At 31.5% G+C, this 9356-nt stretch overlaps 1 long non-coding RNA gene across 2 annotated transcripts; it reads left to right on the forward strand.

Annotated features, from left to right (window-relative positions):
• Positions 1-4758: 4758 nt before the first annotated feature.
• On the forward strand, positions 4759-7785 carry LOC116122133. Of its 2 annotated transcripts, none has more exons than XR_004126846.1 (3): positions 4759-4836; positions 5873-6111; positions 7574-7785. It is a non-coding gene; the product is annotated as an uncharacterized LOC116122133 (long non-coding RNA). The 2 variants fall into 2 exon arrangements; XR_004126845.1 differs by lacking the exon at positions 4759-4836 and adding an exon at positions 5402-5670 and having other exon boundaries at positions 7574-7784.
• The last annotated feature ends 1571 nt before the right edge of the window (positions 7786-9356 follow it).

The raw sequence follows: 9356 nt of genomic DNA on the forward strand, positions 1-9356 counted from the left end.
TTTTCTTTTTTGGTTTTGTTATTTGCTTCCATGGCAACTGTTACTAGTTTCCTTTCAAATTATTTAGTAATGCAAGCATCTTTGCTTGCTATTCTCTTGACGAGTTTTCTCTATTTATTTATGAGTCAATGGCTTGTTGGGGTTAAATTATCAGGAACTTTGTCCAACTTATTGGGGCCAGATAAGGGATAAACGAGGATGTTTCATTATTGATAAGATCTTGTAGCAAGATCTCTTTGTTTTGTCTTTGAATGTGGAAAATTATATATTTGAGGCTTATTAAAAGAGTGATGTAATTGTTCTGCATTGCTTGTTGGGTTACATGTTATTGAGCTCGGTAAAGCAGTTCCTTCTTATCTTTCTCTTTTACTTTAAAGACCCTTTTGCAGCCGTGTACTCACTTCTTCACTATGCCAATTTTACAGTAGCAGATACCATTTTAATTATTATTAAATTGAAACATTTAAGTTGTAATACCATTGGTTGAAAATGTGACTCATCTTCCCTTGTCTTCGGTTGAAGACAAATATTACCCCCAAGCTGTTCAAAGAGGTTAATTTCCTTATCTTTCAAGACTTTAAATATATCTGCTTAAGGACTTATATCAAAACATATCATCTTGTCTATTTGTCTTCACTAAATGCCTCCTATTTTCGATTTAATCCTGCTTACACATGCAGCTAAAAACTATACTGAATTTAGAGTTTGACTGTGCTTTAAAAGCTACTTGACTTGAAATATGTTTATTATTTAATTTCTCTGTCTCATTTGTGCCAAACTGGAGGTAATTTACCATGTATGATTATGTCCTGTTTCTTTGATAAATTATTGAAGAAACCTGGTTCAGTAGAGTTATACCAACGAAACAATTTATATTTATGTACATGTATTTGCTGATAATAATTGAAATAGGTGATATTACTGTAATAATTGTGGCGGGTCGACTTCTATATCTGTGTAATTAGGGTCTGGTGTATCAAATCTAGGATTTAATTGTTTATTAAAGCAGGCCATATGTTACCTTTCTATTATAACATGTATTTAAGTTTTTTCCTGAACCTGGATTTAATTTGGGAGAATTACTGCCCTCTATTGATAATTTGTTGTCAATCTATACTCTGATTGTAGGATCCCCATTAGGAGGAAAGGAGTTAGATTTGCATCGGCTCTTTGTGGAGGTTACTTCTCGTGGTGGTATTGAGAAGGTAAGTTAAAGCTTTTATTTTGTTTTATGTTTTATGCAATCGTTGTCTGATGTTTGTTCTTTGTTATTTTTGTTGTACACCTGCTTTGGTTAATGAATTGTCCTGATTCAAAAGACATGGTTTTTTCCCAAAAGAAAAAAAAAAATGTTTTATTGTGCTAGAAAATTTCCCTTAAAAACAGAGTGGTAAACTTTTTATTCAAAATTGATTTATAGATTCCTGACTTCTATGCTCTTGTAGAGTTGATTTAAAACGTAATGCAAGATAATTTCCAAAGATGATGCTATTTTTATTTCAAGCACAGGCTTCTTGCAGTGAGAGAACCAAAATGATGCATCTTTTACCTGTGTTTTTCATTGATTAGCTTGATAATCTAAGGACCTGGCATATTTCATTGAATGCATAGCTGCTAATGAAGTGATCTTTGTTTGAAAGTAAATGGTAAGAAAGTACTCATATTTTTGGGGCTCAGACAAGGGGCTTGCTTCTTTGATTTAAAAACTTGAAGTTTATTCATTTAATTTCACTTTGCTTTTTGGTACATTCGTGACAGGGACTGCGCAAAAATTTGTTAGGGGGCATAGGATAAGCACCAGATATCCCTACCTTTAATTGGACATTAGTTGGTTCAAAGATGAAACAAACAAATTGTTGTTTTTATTTCTTTTTATTATTTATTATCTTTCAAAAAAATTTGTAGTGGTGCATTTCGGAGGTTGAATATCATATGGTAGGTTTTACACTAAGAGTAAGTAAACAAAGCAAGTTGGAGTATGGACAATTTCAACACTTCATTTGTGCATTTTGTTGGTCAATTTTATAACGGCCTGGTCTATAAGCTTAAGATTTTAGGTCAAACATATTTTAACATGGTACCAAAGTCAAGTTGACCACATGGCCTTGCGCTAATTGCCTGTTGTAATAATTAAATATAATCAATCGTGCTTATATTTTGTTCTAATGTGCAATTATACGTGAGGGAATATGTTAGAGCTTAAATATTATTATTGGATCCTGACCTTTTAGTTTAAATTGCAGGTCAAGGGGTTACCGATAAATATAGAATCTTTGGGTTGTTGTAAAAGAAATATTTTTTACATCTTTTTCTCTCTCATGTGTGTGTCTATATAGCATATACCATTTATCAAATTTCACTCATACAGATGATCTATACCTTACTTTGTAAGTGTTCATTGTGTTCCTATGTCAAATACTAGTTTTATTTTGCTCTCTGGGCTTTAGTTTCAAAGGAGTTTCCAGACTCCTCTTTTTTCTTATTCTTCAACTGGAAGGGGTTTGGGCTAATTGTATGTTTGGTTTCCTTGGGTTCAGGGAAAGGAACTATTTTGGCAGAGTTTTGTCACTATTTGTATAGATTTGTTAGCCCTCTCTTGTTCTTCTCATTTTGGGTACCTAGTCCACTGACGTACATTCATAGTTTTATATAGTTTAGCAGTTTCTATTAAAAAAAAGGGTTGTAGTTTTAGTTTAAGGATTATTTTGGATTTAGAAGTCATTAGAAACAAGAACAGAGTTTATGTTTCTTCTTGTCAACAAGGTATACTTGTTTCTAAATTATAAGATTTTCTGATGCAATTCTAGTTAGCTTAAGAAGTTTTTGCTTTTATTGTTATCTTTTTGATTCAACACTTGAAACAAAAGTAAATGACTGTCTAGATTATCAAAAATGTTTAAATCATTTGTATATCGGTTGGTGATGCAAAAATTCTTGCAGACATTGCAGATTAATCAGTATTATAGAACTGAAGTTTGTGAGTGAAGAATCCCATATGTTTTACTCATTGAAGAGTGTTTTCTCCATTGCCTATCTGTTATATGATATTTGGCTTCAAAATGTAGTTGCAAGTTGTAGTTGAATCAGCTTCTAAGCAATGCTTGGTTGAATAAAGCAGATTGCTGCTATCATGCTTTTTGGTGCTTGTTTACTGCTTTTATGTTTTAGGTTTTGGCTGTACCCAAATTGCCATCCAATTCTGTAAAAGTCTAATCTATAAATTTGGCATATCATACTCCAGATATAAGGTCTAAAATTACAAATAATCATTTGCTTTATCAATTCAATTTCCTTTTCATTTTTTATTCTCATTGCAACCAAATGGAGTCTTATATTATTTTTTGATGTTGTATCAACAAATTTCGTTTATGTTTTACTAGGTAATGCCTGTATTGCATTTTATCAATCTAAGAACTACATGGTTAATGTTGTGGTTAAATCTCTAATGCTAATCAAAGGTGAATTGTTTAGTCCTGCTGTGACTAATACTTTCAAAATGCAATTCCAGATTATTAAGGAGAAAAGAGTGGGTGAAGGGTGAAGAATAATGTCCATTAGAATATAATTAATATTTTAATTTGGAAAAACATGTTCATTCTTAGACACAAAACACAAAATAAACTCACAAGATCTATGTCTTTTTCCCTCAAATTAGAATAAAAAAACCTCCAAAAAAATAAGCATGATTCAATCCTAAAATAAATTAAATTGAAATGAACAATACATATACCTAAAACTGATAAAACAGAAAACGAAGTTAATTATGACACCTTGAGTAGTGAAAAGCTTCAATAATTTTAGTCTTCAAAAGTTTTAAGAGCAAATAGCATAAAAAAGAGAATGAGAGAATAAATAATTTTGGGGATAAAATCATAAAAGTAAGTGGAGTTGTGGAGAAAGTTTTAAACTTTTAATATGATGTGAGCTTGAAATATATATATTAATAAAAAGTTTTTTGAGGATCTAGATATACGTATAATAGTTCTTATTTAAAATTTGAGGGTGAGCGTGGGTATAAATATTAATAATAATTTTTTGTGGGTCTATATATATTAATAATTTTTTTTTTTTTAAATATAAGGGTAGGCCTAGCCTTAAAGTGGCTGGATCCACCCCTCTTTGGGCCAACTTGAATCAAACCTAAATATTATTAAAATAATAACAAGTCTAATTACTAGACTTATCATAAAATTATAGGATAAAGTTTATAAGATTAAGTTGTGAATTAATCTTTATTGTTAGAATGAAGGGTTGGTGGTGATGTTAGATGGGTAATGAAGTAATAAGAAGAAAAGGGATGGTTGTGATAAATGCAATGCCTCTTGATTTAATTAATTACCAATAAATTTTTTTGCCAATACCAATAAGCTTAGCTGTTGTTACGGCACCCATATCTCTTTGTTTCTTATCCCTCTTTATTTTTGCTTTTAATTTTCAGATTTTGCCGTTTCAACCGGGAGGTCAATAGGACACGTTACATTATATTATGCTATTTTATCATTTCCCCACTTTCCATAATTATACTAAATATTTTATTTCTCATTTCTAGGCCACTCCTTGTCCTTCAAACCCATAACTACCCTTCAGTATTTTTATATTTAGAATAGTTTATGAGGGTAAAATTGTCTTTTCACTATGTGAGTATGTATCTTAGGGTTATATTTATCATCATCATCTTAAAATTAAAAATATATATTAAATAAAAATAAAAATAAAAGATATTATTGTTGTCATATTTGTTTTATTATAATAAAGGTTACTAATATTCATAGCTAATAAGCTTCATAGATTAGATTAATGTGATTTCATTTTCTCAATCCTCTTTCTCACAGTTTGGTAAGTTGCTTTTTTTTTGCTTATTTTAAACTCTTTCATCTGCCATTTCTGCATCTGGGTTTCTTTTTAATAATAGAAATAATAATACAAATATAATAAGAACATATAATATAGGAAAAAAAAAATGAAATGTAAAATAACTATAATCTATTCTATTGTGGGTAATTTTTATTTTTATAATATTCATTTCTATGTTTCTTCCTTGTCCACCATGGAAGAGGTGGTGGGATGGGAGAGGAAAGTTGTTGATTTGAAAATACAAGGTTAATAGGGGTTGTTGTTTAAGCAAAGGTGAGTTTTGGTTGCATTTGAAAGTAAAAATCTTTTTTTTTTTTTTTATTTGATTGATGGACAGTACAAGTTACCCCACAAAACCCCACATTGGTTACTTGTTCAAAATCTTTAAATCTACTGCTGAAACAGTGTCAGATAAAGGAGAAAAAAGGTTTTTGGACTTTGTTAATGGATTAGATTAATGGTTATTTATGTACATTCGATTAGTACACAATAGATAGATACCAGCATATCTCTACCATGTCAGCCTCCAGTTATAGGCCTTATAGGCCTGTAACAGTCTGCTACTTTGATACAGAGAGAAGAGAGAGTGTATGTGTGAGTATTCTGTATCTGGGTCTTTATTGCCAGAGCCTAAAAGGGTGATATCTTTATAGGCATTGAGTTTTTAAAGCCTGAGCTTTGATGGGTTTCTTCTGTTTTAATCCTTGGTACTCTGTGAAGGATGTCATGGCTATGATAGCTGTGCTATGCTATTACCTTTTGCTTCTTTTCTTGGGTTTGAATTTCTCCCTTGTTACTGGGAGTTATTACATCAAGGTGCTTTTTTTTATGGTTTTTCTTTCTGTGGTTCTCTCTTTCTCTTTTCAACTTGTGTATTTGGCATTGTTCTTGATGGTTTTCCTCCGATGATTTGCTTTTTTCACGCAGTTAGTTATTTAGTTTCAACCTGTAAATTCTTTTATTTCCTTTGTTCTTCCTTCGTTAAATCTCATTTATGTTGTCGTTTATTGTAGTGCAGTGGGGGAAAGAATGTTAAATGCTAAAGTTGGTGGTGGTTGAATAGAAGAAGTGTAGGTGGTGAAAGTATTTGGCCATGGCGTCAACTTCTTGTGCCAAACAGAGTCCACTGCCTATGAAGGAACCACGCTCTACTTATCATTCATATCCAACTCCTCGATATGAGGATATTGTGGCTAGCCCGAAGCTCTTCATGTCTACTCTTGAGAAGCTTCATGCTACTATGGGAACCAAATTTATGTATGCTTTCTATCTTCGGAGCCTTTTGTCCCCAGCTTGCTACTTTTGGTTAACACTCCTAATAATAATTTTGAAGTTCTGGTTGCTGAGGTTAAAAAATGGATTTTGTTAGTTTTATCTCGGTTTGATTCAAAACCAATAATCTATATTCAGCCTTCTATATATATGAACATATATTGTTGGGCATTTTTGTACATGTTGCTGATGAATGGATGGTATATTCTTTATAGAAGGGTGATTATTGTCAATTCAATGTGGATTACAGTAAGTTTTGTGCAGTATCTATGCTCCTCATCTGTTTCCATCTTTTCCTTTTTTGTGTTTTGTTTTATTTGCTCTCCATGGCAACTGTTACTAGTTTCCCCTTTCAAATTATTTTAGTAATGCAAGCATCTTTGCTTGCTATTCTCTTGACAAGTTTTCTCTATTTATTTATGAGTCAATGGCTTGTTGGGGTTAAATTATCAGGAACTTTGTCTAACTTATTTGGGGCCAGATAAGGGATAAACGAGGATGTTTCATTATTGATAAGATCTTGTAGCAAGATCTCCTTTGTTTTGTCTTTGAATGTGGAAAAATATATATTTGAGGCTTATTAAAAGAGTGATGCTAATTGTTCTGCATTGCTTGTTGGGTTACATGTTTATGTTGAGGTCGGTAAAGCAGTTCCTTCTTTTAACTTTCTTCTTTTACTTTAAAGACCCTTTTGCAGCCGTGTACTCACTTCTTCACTATTGCCAATTTTACAGTAGCAGATACCATTTTAATTATTATTAAATTGAAACATTTAAGTTTGTAATACCATTGTTGAAAATTGTGACTCATCTTCCATTGTCTTTTGGTTGAAGACAAATATTACCCCCAAGCTGTTCAAAGAGGTTTAGTTTCCTTATCTTTCAAGACTTTAAATATATCTGCTTAAGGACTTATATCAAAATATATCATCTTGTCTATTTGTCTTCACTAAATGCCTCCTATTTTCGATTAAATCCTGCTTACACATGCAGCTAAAAACTATACTGAATTTAGATGTTTGACTGTGCTTTAAAAGCTACTTGACTTGAAATATGTTTATTATTTTAATTTTCTCTGTCTCATTTGTGCCAAACTGGAGGTAATTTACCATGTATGATTATGTCCTGTTTTCTTTGATAAATTATTGAAGAAACCTGGTTCAGTAGAGTTATACCAACGAAACATTTATATTTATGTACATGTATTTGCTGATAATAATTTGAAATAGGTGATATTACTGTAATAATTGTGGCGAGGTCGACTTCTATATCTGTGTAATTAGGTTCTGGTGTATCAAATCTAGGATTTAATTGTTTTATTAAAGCAGGCCATATGTTACCTTTTCTATTATAACATGTATTTAAGTTTTTTCCTGAACCTGGATTTAATTTTGGGAAATTACTGCCCTCTATTGATAATTTGTTGTCAATCTATACTCTGATTGTAGGATCCCCATTATTGGAGGAAAGGAGTTAGATTTGCATCGGCTCTTTGTGGAGGTTACTTCTCGTGGTGGTATTGAGAAGGTAAGTTAAAGCTTTTATTTTGTTTTATTGTTCTTATGCAATCTGTTGTCTGATGTTTGTTCTTTGTTAATTTTGTTGTACACCTTGCTTTGGTTAATGAATTGTCCTGATTCAAAAGACATGGTCTTTTTTCCCAAAAGAAAAAAAAAATGTTTTTATTGTGCTAGAAAATTTCCCTTAAAAACAGAGTGGTAAACTTTTTATTCAAAATTGATTTATAGATTCCTGACTTTCTATGCTCTTGTAGAGTTGATTTAAAACGTAATGCAAGATAATTTCCAAAGATGATGCTATTTTTTATTTCAAGCACAGGCTTCTTGCAGTGAGACGACCAAAATGATGCATCTTTTCACCTGTGTTTTTCATTTGATTAGCTTGATAATCTAGAGACCTGGCATATTTCATTGAATGCATAGCTGCTAATGAAGTGATCTTTGTTTGAAAGTAAATGGTAAGAAAGTACTCATATTTTGGGGCTCAGACAAGGTGCTTGCTTCTTTGATTTAAAAACTTGAAGTTTTTATTCATTTAATTTCACTTTGCTTTTTGGTATCATTCGTGACAGGGACTGCCGCAAAAATTTGTTAGGGGGCATAGGATAAGCACCAGATATCCCCTACCTTTTAATTGGACATTAGTTGGTTCCAAAGATGAAACAAACAAATTGTTGTTTTTTTCATTTCTTTTTATTATTATTATTATTCTTTCAAAAAAAAATTTGTAGTGGTGCATTTCAGAGTTTGAATATCATATGGTAGGTTTTACACTAAGAGTAATGTAAACAAAGCAAGTTGGAGTATGGACAATTTCAACCACTTCATTTGTGCATTTTGTTGGTCAATTTTATAACGGCCTGGTCTATAAGCTTAAGATTTTAGTCAAACAATTATTTAACATGGTACCAAAGTCAAGTTGACCACATGGCCTTGCACTTAATTGCCTGTTGTAATAATTAAATATAATAAATTGTGCTTATATTTTGTTCTAATGTGCAATTATACGTGAGGGAATATGTTAGACCTTAAATATTATTATTGGATCCTGACCTTTTAGTTTAAATTGCAGGTCAAGGGGTTACCGATAAATATAGAATCTTTTGGGTTGTTGTAAAAGAAATATTTTTTTACATCTTTTTCTCTCTCAATTGTGTTGTCTATTATAGCATATACCATTTATTCAAATTTCACTCATACAGATGATCTATACCTTACTTTGTAAGTGTTCATTGTGTTCCTATTGTCAAATATCTAGTTTTATTTTGCTTCTCTTGGGCTTTAGTTTCAAAGGAGTTTCCAGACTCCTCTTTTTTCTTTATTCTTCCAACTGGGAAGGGGTTTTGGGCTAATTTTGTATGTTTGGTTTCCTTGGGTTCAGGGAAAGGAACTATTTTTGGCAGAGTTTTTGTCACTATCTTGTATAGATTTGTTAGCCCTTCTCTTGTGCTTCCTCATTTTGTGGATACCTAGTCCACTGACGTACCTATTCATAGTTTTATATAGTTTAGCAGTTTCTTATTAAAAAAAGGGTTGTAGTTTTAGTTTAAGGATTATTTATGGATTTAGAAGTCATTAGAAAACAAGAACAGAGTTTATGTTTCTTCTTGTCAACAAGGTATACTTGTTTCTTAAATTATAAGATTTTCTGATGCAATTCTAGTTAGCTTAAGAAGTTTATTGCTTTTATTGTTATCTTTTTGATATCAAC

This window comes from Pistacia vera, unplaced genomic scaffold (genome assembly GCF_008641045.1).
Source record: "Pistacia vera cultivar Batoury unplaced genomic scaffold, PisVer_v2 Contig132, whole genome shotgun sequence".
NCBI lineage: Eukaryota > Viridiplantae > Streptophyta > Magnoliopsida > Sapindales > Anacardiaceae > Pistacia > Pistacia vera.